General features: G+C 35.4%; 1 pseudogene; it reads right to left on the minus strand.

Annotated features, from left to right (window-relative positions):
- Positions 1-4,599: 4,599 nt before the first annotated feature.
- Positions 4,600-17,410, minus strand: part of LOC137636626 (cylicin-2-like) — a 15,468-nt pseudogene continuing 2,657 nt past the window's right edge.

Below are 17,410 nucleotides of genomic sequence, written 5' to 3' on the forward strand. Positions count from 1 at the left end.
TGGATTTAATGAAAGAAGAATTGAAAGAGGCTGATTTTTGTATTAGAGATATATATTGATTCCAGACACTTGTCCCGTCTTTGGCTCTGGCTAATACAAAAACTGTATTTCATTACATTACATAGTTATCATTTGGCTTTGGTTATTACAAAAAATGTATTTCATTACATCATTTAGTCGTTATTGCCTTTGGCTTAGGCTTTGGCTATTACAAAAACTGTATAATATTTAGAAGTTGAGTCGCGCAGTAATGAAGTTTTGAAAAAAATGTCGGTCTTAAAAATCCTAACCAAATGCTTCTTTAAGAAAGTAACCATCATCTATTTAACACACACACACTCTCTCTCTCTCTCTCTCTCTCTCTCTCTCTCTCTCTCTCTCTCTCTCTCTCTAAGAAGGGTAGGCTACCATGTGCCCTTTGTACTCAACCACGCGACAGAAACGTGACGGGGGGAAACTGTCTTTTCTAAGTCAAGTGTTTGCATATTCTTAGCCTAATGTTTTCCTGCTCACAGAAAGAGATAGATCTTGGATCTTTACTCTTTTACTGTTCCTTTGGAAAGGAGTCTGGTGTCTTATTTTCTCTTTTTAGTTGTTATTTATTTTACTCTGCTTGTACCCATTGGGTATAGGTTATATATAAATTCATATATAAGATTGTTTGTTTGTTTAGAGGGAAATTTTTAGGTTACTTTCTGGATTTTCAATTTTTTTTGTGGGGTTAAATGTTTATTTAAGGGTTTGTTGATCGTTATGTTAAATATCTTTTTGTTAAGAAAGAGTATTTTATGTACTATTCTATTTTTACCCATTGTGGCATGTAGAATATACAGTTTATTATTTCATATACGAGTTTGGTGGTAGGTTTGTTTAAAAGGAAATTTTAGGCTAAGTTCTGGATTTTCAAATTGTATTTTGGCTTTACTGTCTATTTTAAAGGTTTATTAATTGGGATTTTATATAAGTATTTTGTTAATATAGAGTATTTTATGTAAGCTTGTGTATCTCTATCAGTGTTTATTGTGTCAATAACAATAAACTCGTGTTATTTTTCGTTAATAGATTTATAAGATGGAATTTAGTGATAGTGTTAGGCTTAAATTTTTTAAAACAATTATAAAATGTGAAAGTCAACTCCTGTGGACGAAAATAATCTTGTTTCAGTTGAGGCCATTTACAAAGCTTTTTAGTAAATCTTTCGCTCCTTCCTCCTCATTTATCCGAACTTGTTGTATTGCCTCCCCCAAGAACTTGGAAATTTTTGTTTTAAATGTCCGACTTTTATGCTGTATTGTATTTTTTAAAGATTAAAATGTATCTCATGGATGGCAGAGGCAAGGGAGAGTGGCAATGCCTTAGCTAGCAGGACAAATGCCCTGGAGACTGACGATATTCACATATGATGAGCCCCAAATCCACCCAAGCTGGAACCAGGGTGGACCAGGAAATGGTTTATCGTATTCTTTGAAGATTAAAAGTTAAAAGGTAGCTCGTGAATGACCGAGGCAAAGGAGAGTGACAATGCCTTAGATAGCAGGGCAAATGCCAAGGAGACTGACGATATATACATATGGTAGCCCACAATCCACCCAAGCTAGGATCAGGAAGGACCAAGCGATGGGTGCTGATGACTCAGAAGGTAGACCTATAGAGTTCCCCAAACCCACCAACGTTAGTTCACAAGGATGGTGAGGTTGCAGACACTACAAGAAAAATCAAGCTTGAGCGGGTGTCGAACCCCAGTCCAGTAGATCGTCAGGTAGGGACGTTTACTATAAGCCTGGGATGTACTCTCTCTCTCTCTCTCTCTCTCTCTCTCTCTCTCTCTCTCTCTCTCTCTCTCTCTCTCTCTCTCTCTCTAACTTAATGCGACGTTCATACAAGCACAGCTCAAGCTTAATAGCTTTTTATCTCAATTTCCATCTCATTGGTCGTTTAGAATGACAATTTCACCAGTAGAATTGACAAAAGATCTCAGTTAATCCTTCTTGCAGTATATGGGACACGTCTCTCCTTATTTATCCCACAAACAGACGGTCATGTAACAATATGCACATACTGTTCTTTGTTTCTGTTGATGTAATACCGTGTTTCTTTATCATTGTGTTTACTGGTGCAAACCTGCGTATCTAGAAGTATGTACTCAATCATTAAGAGTATATACTCGTATATATCAATACGTTTCGCCCCGAATGTCTTTGTCTTTAAATACCATACATGTGTACATACATATTCATTGGTATGGGATATTTGGCTGTTTTTCATTCCCAGGTGTATGCGTATGAGAGAGAGAGAGAGAGAGAGAGAGAGAGAGAGGAGAGAGAGAGAGAGAGAGAGAGAGAGAGAGAGAGAGAAGGAAAATATATTGCAACGCTATGATAATAGAGTTAGTTGGGGGAAACAACCTCCCGCTGTTTGCTAATGGATTCGATGCAGAAGGGGTTAGTATGGCAGAATCACGGGGACGAAACTAAATGGAGAACATTTCACAGGGATAGCGATATATATATATATATATATATATATATATATATAGAGAGAGAGAGAGAGAGAGAGAGAGAGAGAGAGAGAGAGAGAGAGAGAGAGAGAGAGAGAGAGAGACTACTGTTCAACATTAAGCTAGCGAGAGAATACCGCTGAACATTGAGAGAGAGAGAGAGAGAGCGGCTCATCACTAAGAGAGAGAGAGAGAGAGAGAGAGAGAGAGAGAGAGAGAGAGAGAGAGAGAGAGAGAGAGAATGCTGTTCAGCATTAAGCTAGAAAGTACTGCTCAACATTAAGAGAGAGAGAGAGAGAGAGAGAGAGAGAGAGAAAGAGAGAGAGAATACTGTTCAGCATTAAGCTAGGGAGAAAGTACCGCTTAGCATTAAGAGAGAGAGAGAGAGAGAGAGAGAGAGAGAGAGAGAGAGCCCGCTCAGTATTAAAGTAAAGCGCGGAAGGTTCGGGGTTGGGAAGTTAGTATTTATCGCAGGGAATTTGAATAATGGCTGGCCAAGTGTAGAGTAACATTGGGCCCGGATCGCGCTTTAGAGTCGACCCGGGAAGTTAAAGACCAGAGATACGACACTCGGGTTGCAGTATCCTTTACGCAGCCAAGTTAATCAGAGTTATGAGGTTATTTGCCTTTTAACAGCTACCGGCGTAATGCAGGATCGTGGTGTGGTGTTCTTCTTCATTGTTTTTTAACTTTATGTGTCAATTCCTAAGCAGGATATTGTAGTTGGAAAAGGGTATATTTCTCTCAAATTTCATATAATAATTGTTAAGAATGCTTGCTACAGGCCACTAAGGTTTAATGTAAATTCTATTCTCTTTTGTTTCCTTAGACAATATCTAAAAATTAATTATATTATTAGACTCGCCTATACGGGCTAGCGTCCCGTCCCAATTTGGGTGTATATCATATATGATAGCGAAGCTCCATTGAAATTATCTCTATTGGGAATAAGATTTCATAACATTATATAGTCATGCTGAATGGGAACCAGAATCAAATTATAGGTGTGATAGTCGAACGTACTTTGCATAAACCAAAGCGTTATTGAGCAAATAGAAACGGCACAAGTACACCTTTGACAGCTTAGATGTGTGTACTGTATATTGAAAATTAGTAACACACGCACAAGAACCCGATTCAAGTGATGGATGGAACACACACACTGTATACCTTCCATACATGCAAGTCTCCTATGATATGTAAAAATATATTTAAAGGTTTAAGGGTTTTAAAGGTCATTCATGAATGTCAGAGGCAAGAGACAGGGACATTGCCCTAGAGACTGACCATATACTGTATACATATGATCAGCGCCCTAGACCTCTCTCTCCACCCAAGATAGGACCAGGGAGGACCAGGCAACGGCCACTGATGATTCAGCAGGTGGACCTATAGGCTCGCGGGAGACCCTCATCCTTAGCTCATAAGAATGGTGAGGTTACAGACACTACAACAACTATCGTTTTAGAGCGTGACTCGAACCCCTGTCCGGCAGATCGCTAGGGAGGGACGTATCCAATAGGCAACCAGAAAAAAAATACACAAACATGCTGTCTAACATTAAGGAACAAAACAATAAACATAAAACGAGTTTTATGTTGAATTATATCTATTTCCACTTTTTTTTCACTGTTTCTCTTTTATCCTTCCACTTTCTTTTTCCTGAACTTCTTTTTCCTCTCTCACTCTCCTCCGCCATAGGAATCTCCTCATGAAAGAGCAAATTACGGAAAGATGAACTAGTGTAAAATCATTTACACCTTCATTTTCTCTCTCCCACCATTCTATCCCTCCCTTACCTTATTCTTTCCCCTTCCTTTCCCTTCCCTCCCCTTATTCGTTATAATGATATCGCTACAAAGGAGAAGGAAATTTGAGGGATAAAGCCCTGTAAAATCATGTCCTCCCAGCTCTGCCTCTCCCTTTGCCTCCCACGATCTCCCTCGCCATTATGATCCCTTTATAATGATCTTCTATTTTTCTCCCTCCCTCCCTTAGAATAATGATTTTCTTATAGAGCATCAGAATTTATATAGGATGAATCTTTGTCGAATAATTTCTTCACTGCTTTTCCCCCTATTTTTTCCCTCCTCTGTCTATACTCTTCCTCTCCCTTTTCCTCCCCTGAGTATGATCTTCCCTTCTTTTTCCTTCCCCGAAGTATACCCTTCTCTCCTTTTTCCCTCTCCTTGAGTATACTCTTCCCTTTCTTTTCCCCTCTCCTGAGTATACCCTTCTCTCCTTTTTCCCTCTCCTTGAGTATACTCTTCCCCTTCTTTTTCCTTCCCCTGAGTATAGTTTTCTATCCTTTTTCCCTCCCCTTAAGTATACTCTTCCCCTTCTTTTTCCCTCCCCTGAGTATAGTTTCTCTCCTTTCTCCCCCATTGAGTATAATCTTCCACTTCTTTTTTCCTCCCCTGAGTGTACTCTTCCCCTTCTTTTTCCCTCCCCTGTGTATAGTCTTCTCTCCTTTTTCCCTCCCCTTGAGTATACTCTTCCCTTTCTTTTTCCCTCCCCTGAGTATAGTTTTCTATCCTTTTTCCCTCCCCTTAAGTATACTCTTCCCCCCTTCTTTTTCCCTCCCCTGATTATAGTCTTTTCTCCTTTTCCCTCCCCTTGAGTATACTCTTCCCCTTCTTTTTCCCTCCCCTGAGTGTAGTCTTCTCTCCTTTTTCCCTCCCCTTGAGTATACTCTTCCCTTCCTTTTCCCTCCCCTTACCTTCCTCTTACTCCACGCCCCTTTCCATCTCTCTTTAAAATGACTTATCATGGAAGAGTAAACTATACTAAGGATGAACTTTAAAAGTCCTTTTCCTCTTCGCCTCTTCCCTGACCGTCCTCTTTCCCTCCAATTTTCCCTCCCATTTCCACCATGGCCCCTCCCTTGTCATAATGATTTCGTTATGGCCCGTGGTTTTACGAGAACCCCCGAATGAAGAACTGCACTTTAAATGTAATCTTTGCGAAACAGAACAAAAGAACTGTTGGAATTTTTTCTCTGCGAAGGGAAATATTTTGAGACAAAACTGTGCATATGCACACGTGGGTTATTTTTGATGCAAAATGTATTTTGGTTACGTTGTGTAGGTAGAGGGAAGGAAAATATTGAGTTTTGATGTGGAAATGTAGAGTTCAGCCCAGTTTTTCCCTTCCGTGTTCAAATAGAGATTGAATGGGGGGAAATAGGGTAAAAGGCTTTTTGGGAATTGAACAAACACCCAAATAGACAAGTAAGGGACAGAGAGAGAGAGAGAGAGAGAGAGAGAGAGAGAGAGAGAGAGAGAGAGAGAGGGGTGAATTTAATGTTTCTTTTTGAGACTGGTATCGTTAGCTCTGATGGTAGCCGAGACAGTTACATGGAAAGGTAGAAACGAGTAGAGGGATGCTGACGTAACCCCTTTTGGAATCTTTGTTTGACAGAGACATACGAATTCAGGAACTTCAGAATCAGGAGGTCCATAAATGAGGTTTAGTCAGAAGTGTAAGCATATGAAAACAATTGATAAACTAAAGGGAGATTATTAAATGAGATGATTTTAGGTCAGCGTGAGACTCAAATTAAAAACATAGAACATTAGGATTTACAATTAAATTGAAGCGAGTTGAATGATTTGCGGAATGAATTTATAAACTCGAACTGAAAGTACACAGAGTTTTTTGCATCACTCATTCCAGTACCTTTTGTATCTTACGCTGTTAAAAAAACCCATAAATTTTGTCAGAAATTCTCCGTAAAATATATACTGTTCTATGCCGTATTTCAGTAAAATACGGGCGACCGTAATTTTGCCATACTTTGCCATTATCTTTTACGGGTTGGTGTTCGTAATATCACTCCTTTACGTCAATATGTCCGTGTTTAAAACGGCAAATGCCTGGCAACATTTATTCCGGGATTTTTACAGTTATTTTACGGCAAATTTTTAACAGTGTATTTCGTTGTATTAGAAACGTATAAACGCAGTTGTAAGTCTTAATTATTGGAAACGTCCCTGCCTGGTGATCTACGGGACTAGGGTTCGAGACCCGCTCAAGCTCTATAGTTTCGTGCACTGTTTGCAACCTCCTTCGTTGTGAGCTAAGGATGGGGAGTTTGAGAGAGCCTATAAGTCTACCTGCTGAGTCATCAGCAGTCATTGCCTGGCCCACCCTGACCTTGGGTTAGATGGAGAGCTGGCTTGGGCGCTGATCATCTGTATATATGGTCAGTCTCTATGGCATTGTCACTGTTCATTGCCCCTACAATTTATGAGCGACCTTTAAACTCAACTCGATCTCTTTCATCTGGATTTTGGATCGATTTTGTTTGATTCTTTCATGAAATTGGAAAATATTTCAAATCTAATCGATACATTATTATTATTGTTGTTTTTGTTGTTGCTGTTGTTGTTGTTGTTATTATTATTATTATTATTATTATTATTATTATTAGCTGAACTACAACTCCAGTGGAAAAAACAGGATGCTATAAGTCCAAGGGGTCCAGCAAGGAAAAATATCTTGATTTTTAATACGTTTGTCCTATTGGATTGATTCCAGTTTGTATATTATTTAATTGCAGTTTAATATGTTCATCTACTTGTTTACTTATTTTTCGTAGTGTTTCAGGTATTATTATCCGAGGAAGTTCCCTGGAATATGTTATGTTGACATTACACGTGTCTGTAATGCTGTAACACCTGTTCACAAACACGTGTCTTCCGTTTATCCATCCATACGTTGTTATGGTTGGGTCCAGTTACCAATGAGTAAAAAAAAACTGTGGTAATTAGGGCACTTCAGATTTCAACCTTGTGATCGAATGTTTTTATATTGAACAGGCTGACATAAGTCTCTCTTCATAGTTCATATATGACAGATCTATTTTAACGTTGTTCTTGATCTTAAAATATTTTATGTTAAGTATTAAGTACTTCTCTTGTAGTTTATTTATTTCCTTTCTTCACTTGGCTATATTTGCCTGTTAAATCCCTTCGGATTCTAGCAGCCTGCTTTGCCAACTAGGGTTGTAGCTTAACTGGTAATACTTGAAATGATATTCAAAGTATTTCGTCACATCCTCTAAGAGGAACGTACGTATGAAAATAGCTGTTAATGTTTAACGGTAGTAGAAGGAGAAACAGGTGGCCATTATGGATCGACTGATTGAAGGGATATTACCTAATCAATTTTGCAACAGTACAAGGTTAGTACAATGGTAACGTGTTCGCCTAGCATTTGCATGGCGGCAGATCGATCCCCTCCCGGACCATAAGTTTGAACTGTTTACTGGGGAGGCCACTGTTGTGGTTGGGCACCACAGTGTGTGGTTTTGGGCTTGCCTGGCTGACATTCTGGTGAGCATTTATTCAGATGAAACCTTTAAAAACGAAGGGAAGTTATTTCAATTTGAAGGACAGGTCAGTCACAGGGTGAAATGATCGTGCTTCAAATTTTTAACTGGAGATAGAGGGTACATATTTCTAGTGCCAGGATTTGAATCTATGTAATTTGGGTGCTCTTGTAGTTAATCCGCATATTTTGATTAACAGCAGCAGCAGCAACAAAGTCACGAATGCAGCCGTTTCCAGTCCACTGTAGGACAAAGGCCTACAGTGGTGGCCGGGTGGTAGCGTCCTTGCCTGGTGATTGACAGACTGGGGTTCGAGTCCCGCTAAAACTCATTAATTCCTTTGGTCACTGCAACCTCACCATTCTTGTGAGCTAAGAAGGGGGGATTTGGGGGGAGTCTATAGGTCTGAATCATCAGCAGCCATTGCCTCGCCCTCCTTGTTCCTAGCTTGGGTGGAGAAGGGGCTTGGGTGCTGATCATATGTATATAAAGTCAGTCTCTAGGGCATTATCCTGATTTATAGGGCACTGTCACTGTCCCTTGCCTCTGCCATTGATGAGTGACCTTTAAACCTTTAAAACCTTTAAACATGTCCTTAGTCATGGGTAGAGTTTGGTCAATTTTCATCAACACGCTGGCCAATACGGAGTGATGATGATGGGTAACTTTTGTCTGATCCCTCAGAGCAAACCAACATAGTATAGGTGGCCCTGACATGTGTGGATTTGTTGATTATGGTGAGACACAAACCCTTTCACCACACTAAGATATCTCCTCTCAGAAAGGGATTCTTATTAATTCTTTTACCAATTATGGTCCAACTATAGAATTAACAGTGATGTGAATTGATTTTGTACACGCTTATTGTATAGATCATTTGTATATGCATACAAAGGACCTGAACAGGATATGTAGAACAGTTTTAGTAAGGAACATTATCTTTGAAATTCTGTCAACAGTATGAATTGGACCTGTTTTAAGCTGCCTAATATTTCATGAAATTGTCCGGGTTGTTTGATAGAGTCGATTTAGTTTATATAGGAAATATTTATTTTAATGTTACTGTTCTTAAAATATTTTATATATCCTTGTTTCTTTTTCCTGCTGGGTTATTTTCCCTGTTGGAGCCCCTTGGCTTATAGCATCCGGTTTTTTTCAACTAGTGTTGTAGCTTAGCAAGTAATAATAATGATAATAATAATAATAATAATAATAATAGTATTATTATTATTATTATTATTATAATTATTATTATTATTATTGGTATTATTATTATTATTATTATTATTATTATTATTATTATTATTATTATTATTATTATTATTATTATTATAAATTACGTATGATTTGGTAACAAAACCAGTGAATGTGACTGAAGGAAAACTTATTCGTTTCATGAAAATTTCTCATTTTATTTCCGCATAAATTTAATATTGGAATTAATAGTGTTAATAAGTATGTCTGCCTTCAATTTCAAATTATTTTTTACTGTTTGATATGCAAGTAATGAAGATAACGATGGTGCATCATAGTGAAATAAGAATGTGAATAATGTTAAATTTATCAGATAACTTTGCGACTTCTTGCTTATTCTTCATATAGTCGAATCCTATGTTATTATAATTTAAAATTATTATTACTAATATTATTATAAATATTATTATTATTATTATTATTATTATTATTATTATTATTGTTAATACAATTATAAGAATTATTATTGTTTAAATGATTAAAATTGTAGTTATTGAAATTATTATTATTATTATTATGGATTTTTTTTATTATTGCTGTTTTTTCTGAACCGAGTCATTGATTTGATATACTCCCTGCCTCTGCCTGGTGATTTGTCGGACTAGGGTTCGAGTCCCGCTCAAACTCCAGTTTCTTGTAGGGTCTGCAACTACACCATCCTTGTGACCTAATGATGTTGGGTTGAGGGAGCCTATAAGTCTACCTGCTGAGTCATTAACAGCCATTTCCTGGCCCTCCCTGGTCCTAGCTTTGGGTGCTGATTATATGCATATATAGTCACTTTCTAGGGTATTGTTACTGTCCCTTGCCTCTGCCATTCATGAGCTTTAAATTGCTTCGCATTCAAATAATGGTAGATTGATTTGGCTGCTAATTGGTTCTATTTTGGTAATGGAATTTGGATATTGCGTCAGTTGTGGTTGATGAATGGTGTATAGTATTAGTTATTGCGTGTTTGATTAGGTTAGATGGGAAAATTGCAGTTGTGCATTATTCCCTTAAAGTTATTCGCTTTCCGTTATTACTTTTTCATTTCCAAAACCCTTACTTGAATAATAGTTTTTAACCTTTTTCCAATAAAGCTTTTTTTTTCATAGTTTCATTCACATTAACTTCAGAAAGCTTCCTCTCGTTATCACTGTTAAAAATTTGCGTTAGAAAAACGGTAAATGCCTGGCAGTATTTATTCCAGGAAATTTACCGTTTTAAAAAAGGATATATTGGTGTAAAGTAGTGATATTACGTTCACTAACCCGTAAAATATAAGAACAAGATATGGTAAAATTACGGTCGCACTGAGAACAGTATATTTTTAGGGAGAATTTCCGATTACATTTTTTTTTTTTTTTTAAACAGCGTACAGTATCACTAATACTTATAAATGAAGTGCAGGGTTGTAGCCTAGCTACTACTACTACTACTACTACTACTACTACTACTACTACTACTACTACTAATAATAATAATAATAATAATAATAATAATAATGTCTTGATATAGATACAGTAAAAAAAAAAAAATGAATTTGTATATGCAAGTTTCCATATCAAGTGCGTAGCGGTTATTGCACGCTTAAGGTTTATTGTTTCTCTTTTGTTATTATTTATTAAACTTGAAAGCTATCCGTAATCAGCTAAATAATTCATGATTACCGTTTTAAATGTCTTTGTGATTGATTTACAGCCCATCACCACAGACAACTTGAGACTTCCAAAATTCCAAGAAATTTATAAGAAAGGGAAAATAATTCCACTTATTTTAATATTTCGTTTATTCTGATTATTCACGTTTTAAACGTTATAGATGCTATCTGAGCAAAGATCTGGTAGTAGTTCTAGACTTCTGGAAGCATTGTAAAGGTTATAGATGCTGTCTTGCAAAGATCTGTCAGTAATTTTAGACTTCTGGAAGCGTTCTAAACGTTTATTCTAATTATTTTTTTTTTATCTTTTAATATGGAATACTCCTTTACAATCCTACAATTTATAACATATATACATCATAGTATATTTACATAGCATTTTATTTTTATTTTTATTATCCATCGTGAAAAGTCAAGGCTCAATAAATTTAGCAGTTTCCAATCGAAATGATCACTACTTTGCCTTTGGGCTTATAAGAAAATTATATATAAGAAACTGACTCTACCATTTAACATTGCATTGAAACTTACGAATAGAATATGTGTTATGCTGTAACAGCGAATGGTTTTTGACGTTATCTGCAGGCATCGGTCACCCCAACTTGTCCAATGCACGTAGTTCTAAATTATTCCAAACACAGAAGATTGGCGTACTCAGGAAATCACAGAGATCTGATTGGACTGACCATGTATTCATAGAAATTCATAGATCGATTTCTGTTACTTATACTCTTTCTTTTTATTTTAATTGTGTTTCTATATTTATCGTCTGACTGTATGGTATCAGGATATGATTTCATATCGGCATCTTAAAAGAAACTACCATTGTACCAAGGAATAATCCAATAGACTGGTCGTACACTGTTAAAAATTTGTATTAAAAAAACGGTAAATAACTGGATTTTTAACGGTAAATAACTGGATTTTTACCATTTTAAAAACGGATATATTGACGTAAAGGAGTGATATTACGGTCACCAACCCATAAAAGATAATAACAAAGTAAGGTAAAATTACGGTCACCTGTACTTTACTGAAATACTGCGGAGAACAGTGTGGATAAAATATTGACCAAAGTAGGCTTTACATCGGGTGCCCTCGCTATTGTCTGTTTTGAACATTTCTAATTGGCCTCTCTTTATTCACTGAGATTTTTATTGTTTTCATAGTGTAATTTCCTCTCTTAAAAATAATTCTAATGTTACCAGTTTAGCGAGAAATTTCATTTCTTAGATTTGCTCTGTTATTATTTGTTAGGGCTTAATGACTGACAGTCCCTCTGATTAACATATCACATTTCCATTCCAACCATTTATTTTTTTCCTCTCTCTCTCTCTCTCTCTCTCTCTCTCTCTCTCTCTCTCTCTCTCTCTCTCTCTCTCTCTCTCTCTCTCTCTCTCTCTCTCTCCAACATTTATCTGGACGTGAAGGAAACTATTTTTAATTTTCTGAAAACCTAAGACATAAATAGTGTGCTTGGTTTTTAGTAAAATGTGAGACGGACTTGGGCTATCAAAATCGGGAGAGCATATGGCAGACAATGTTTAATATTATATGATTGAAAACGGGGGTGGAGGGGGGGGGGGCTACCTTGGGCGGGTATTTCTTTATGAAACCAATCAGGAATCCGCGTATAATACGGAGAATTGCATATGTCGTGTTATACGGTGTTAAGGTTGAATTCATGTTTATTATTATTATTATTATTATTATTATTATTATTATTATTATTATTATTATTATTATTATCAGCTAAGCTACAATACCCTTAGTTGGAAAGCAGGATGCTATAAGCTCAAGGGCTCCAACAGGGAAAAATATCCTAGTGAGGAAAGGAAATAAGGAAATAGATAAGCTACGTGAGAAGTTATGACCAATTAATGTAAATAAATTAAGAAGAGTAACATGAAAATAGATGTTTTATATGTAAATTGTAATGCTTAATGGTTACCCATCCAAGTACTGACCAAATCAAACATTGCCTAACTACGCTGACCGACGACCATTAGTATTACACTGTATTGTTTTTAAAACCTAGTTTTGCATTATTATAGGTAGAAATGTGTGCATTTGTATTGATGCTTCCAAAAAGAAATAAAGTATTAAGAACAACTATAAATTATGTTCTTTTATATAATAAAGAGCAATTGTCTAGCTATATATATATATATATATATATATATATATATATATATATATATATATATATATTTGGTCACGTGCAATGGTATGGGTAGACGTATGACTACTCGGTCTCCCTTTCCGTTGGGTAGTAGGGAGAGGGAGTAGGCATACCCTGTTAAGAGGGATTGTAGTTAAGAAAGGTGTAGGGTTTGGGAAGGGTTGATTCTGTGTGTGTGTGTGTGCATTTCTATTTAAACATTTAGCCGTAATTTTGACGGGTCGTGTACATTAGTTATAATATAATACACTAATTAAGTTCAATGATTTGACGATATTAAAAGCTTACCATCCTCTGTTTATGTCTTCCACCGTTATAGGAGAGATGGTTGAGTACTTGAGGCAAGTTAGGCCATTAATCACCGATCGGTCTCTTGAGATATGGTGTAAACATATTTGTTGATAAAGTATTGTTTATTTTTTCGACCGACGAAATAAGAACTAAGAACGTTGCTCTGAGGGTATTTTGATAATGCTGAAATTATTTTAATTTGTTGAACCGATAAATATTTTATTTTAATCGTTCATTACTTCTTATGTCGTTCATTTATTTCTTTATTTCTTTTCCTCACTGGGCTATTTTTTCCTGTTGGAGCCCTTGGGCCTGTAGCATCTTGCTTTTCCAACTAGGGTTGTAGCTTAGCCAGTAATGATGATGATAATAATAATAATAATAATTATTATTATTATTATTATCATTGTTGTTATTGTTATTATTATTATAATTATTATTATTATTATTATTATTATTATTATTATTATTATTATTTATAAAGATTACATGCATCTTATTTTAATTGAGAAGCAATTTTTATCTCTTTTGTTAAATCCATCAAAATTCCTAAGCTACATGTTATCTTTCCGAGATAAGTAGTAAATTCTAACTTGTCACAATAAATGAAACATCATATGTGGTTCTGTATAATATGGAGACAAAAGAAACTACAGAGGCACTATACTCAATTTATTTTAATGAGGCGCATTTGCACTGACTCGCGGTGGTGCCCTTTTAGCTCGGAAAAGTTTCCTGCTAGCTGATTGGTTAGAATTATTTCGTCCAACCAATCAGCGATCAGGAAACTTTTCCGAGCTAAAAGGGCACCCCTGCGAGTTGGTGCAAATCTGCCTCGCTAAAATTTTTTTTTACTATGGTAGAGAGCATACCCTCGCCACGCCAAACAGTCTTATTTTGCTCTTAACTCCACTGCGTACTTATACTTCGATGAATTTTCTTCAGAATCAAATGGATTTGTCCTCGGGCCATACTCCACATGTCCACCAAGTTTCGTTGAAATTGGTTAGTACTCTTTGCGTAATGTTCACAAACAAAAATTAACTAACAGAATATTTACATTTATTTAACATTCGATTATTTTTATAGTACTGTTGCGTACTTGCACTTTGATGTGCATTATAAAAAATGTAACCGATTCATCCTTGGGTCATACCCAACATGACTACCAAGTTTGGTTAAAATCAGTATAGTAGTTTTTGTGTAAAGTTGCTCACAAATAAATAAACTAAGAAACAGACGACATGGGTGAATACATACCCTTCGCAAAATATTGATTTTTGTGACGGCGATGATAGAATATATTGTATATAAATTCTAGAAAAATGTAGGGATACTGTAATGACATTATCTTCCTAAATAATTTCATTTCTTTCGTTTGCCGTGGGAGTCTTTTACTTTAGCCGTGTCCCCTGTTTTCCCTCTTTCAGCAGGCTTGTCCCACTCCCTTTTTGAGCCGTGATTCCCCTCTCTGAGAGGGTCCCCCCCTTCTTTTGGAACATGTAGTGACAGCATAAACAAAGGGAACTGATTGACACGCTACTGGCTGATCGAAGGGGGAAAATTCGGAGAAATATTTTACCAAAAGTCCACGGGGTTTTGTACCCAAATTTCATTCCTTTATTTTTTTATCCCGTTATGATAAAAGGAAAAACGCGTTCGTTCCGACCACACCAGGTACCTGTCCGTCTCTTTCTTTTAGTGGGGGTGGGGGTGGGTGTGTTGTAATTGCATATATATATGAATATGATAATGTAACTGTCATCTGATAAGAAACATGCTTGTAATTAAGTTTACAGTATTCAGTTTGATGTGAGAATCGATTATAATGCAAGGCAATATATTTGCTCCATAAATTAAGCAAGATATGTCAGTCTCAATACCTGGTTTTGTTGGCTTGTTATGAACGTTGTTTCTGTTCAAATGTGAAACTTTAATCAAGAAACACCGAAATTCAAGAAATTCACTGCTAATTGATTTTTGATATATTAGTAGCATTCCTTTATTAAGAAATAATAGTTTCATTGTGTATAGACAATTATATTAAGAATATTTTTGGTATTAGAGTTTAGTTCCATGATTGGTTAGTATTTATTCTGTCTTGAGACAATTAGATCAAATTCATTGTCCTATTTTCAACCATGGCTGACATTGCAAGTATAAAAGTATAAAACCAAATATTTATAATAATTTTGTAAACGTCTATTTCACATTCACTTTTGATATTAATTCTAATAACATTTTAGAGATTAATTTTAAAGAATGAAAAAGAAAGTTAGCCTTTTCTTGTAGCTTCCTTATTTCCTTTGCTCAATGGGCTATTTTCCCTGTTGGAACCCTCGGGCTTATAGCATTCTCCTTTTCCAACTAGGGTTGTTGCTTACGAAGTAATAATAATAATAATACAAATGTTTATAATAATAATAATAATAATAATAATATAACAGATAATTTACAGTTCTCTCTCCTATCTCTTCTTGAGCACATGCTTCTTTATGAAATATACTTTTTAATCTTATCTCAACTTTATGATTATTATTTATATGAAATGTCCCTTTTGAAATCATCTTCAATCTTGAAGCGTTCTGATTACTATTTGTATGAAATGTCTCTTTGAAATCATCTTCAATCTTGAAGCGTTCTGATTACTATTTGTATGAAATGTCCCTTTTGAAATCATCTTCAATCTTGAAGCGTTCTGATTACTATTTGTATGAAATGTCTCTTTGAAATCATCTTCAATCTTGAAGCGTTCTGATTACTATTTGTATGAAATGTCCCTTTTGAAATCATCTTCAATCTTGAAGCGTTCTGATTACTATTTGTATGAAATGTCTCTTTGAAATCATCTTCAATCTTGAAGCGTTCTGATTACTATTTGTATGAAATGTCCCTTTTGAAATCATCTTCAATCTTGAAGCGTTCTGATTACTATTTGTATGAAATGTCCCTTTTGAAATCATCTTCAATCTTGAAGCGTTCTGATTACTATTTGTATGAAATGTCCCTTTTGAAATCATCTTCAATCTTGAAGCGTTCTGATTACTATTTGTATGAAATGTCTCTTTGAAATCATATTCAATCTTGAAGCGTTCTGATTACTATTTGTATGAAATGTCCCTTTTGAAATCATCTTCAATCTTGAAGCGTTCTGATTACTATTTGTATGAAATGTCTCTTTGAAATCATCTTCAAGTTTGAAGCGTTCTGATTACTATTTGTATGAAATGTCTCTTTGAAATCATCTTCAATCTTGAAGCGTTCTGATTACTATTTGTATGAAATGTCCCTTTTGAAATCATCTTCAATCTTGAAGCGTTCTGATTACTATTTGTATGAAATGTCTCTTTGAAATCATATTCAATCTTGAAGCGTTCTGATTACTATTTGTATGAAATGTCCCTTTTGAAATCATCTTCAATCTTGAAGCGTTCTGATTACTATTTGTATGAAATGTCTCTTTGAAATCATCTTCAAGTTTGAAGCGTCCTGATTACTATTTGTATGAAATGTCTCTTTGAAATCATCTTCAATCTTGAAGCGTTCTGATTACTATTTGTATGAAATGTCCCTTTTGAAATCATCTTCAATCTTGAAGCGTTCTGATTACTATTTGTATGAAATGTCTCTTTGAAATCATCTTCAAGTTTGAAGCGTTCTGATTACTATTTGTATGAAATGTGTCTTTGAAATCATCTTCAAGTTTGAAGCGTTCTGATTACTATTTGTATGAAATGTCTCTTTGAAATCATCTTCAATCTTGAAGCGTTCTGATTACTATTTGTATGAAATGTCTCTTTGAAATCATCTTCAAGTTTGAAGCGTTCTGATTACTATTTGTATGAAATGTCTCTTTGAAATCATCTTCAAGTTTGAAGCGTTCTGATTACTATTTGTATGAAATGTCTCTTTGAAATCATCTTCAAGTTTGAAGCGTTCTGATTACTATTTGTATGAAATGTCTCTTTGAAATCATCTTCAATCTTGAAGCGTTCTGATTACTATTTGTATGAAATGTCTCTTTGAAATCATCTTCAAGTTTGAAGCGTTCTGATTACTATTTGTATGAAATGTCCCTTTTGAAATCATCTTCAATCTTGAAGCGTTCTGATTACTATTTGTATGAAATGTCTCTTTGAAATTATCTTCAAGTTTGAAGCGTTCTGATTACTATTTGTATGAAATGTCTCTTTGAAATCATCTTCAAGTTTG

This window comes from Palaemon carinicauda, unplaced genomic scaffold (genome assembly GCF_036898095.1).
Source record: "Palaemon carinicauda isolate YSFRI2023 unplaced genomic scaffold, ASM3689809v2 scaffold3441, whole genome shotgun sequence".
Lineage (NCBI taxonomy): Eukaryota > Metazoa > Arthropoda > Malacostraca > Decapoda > Palaemonidae > Palaemon > Palaemon carinicauda.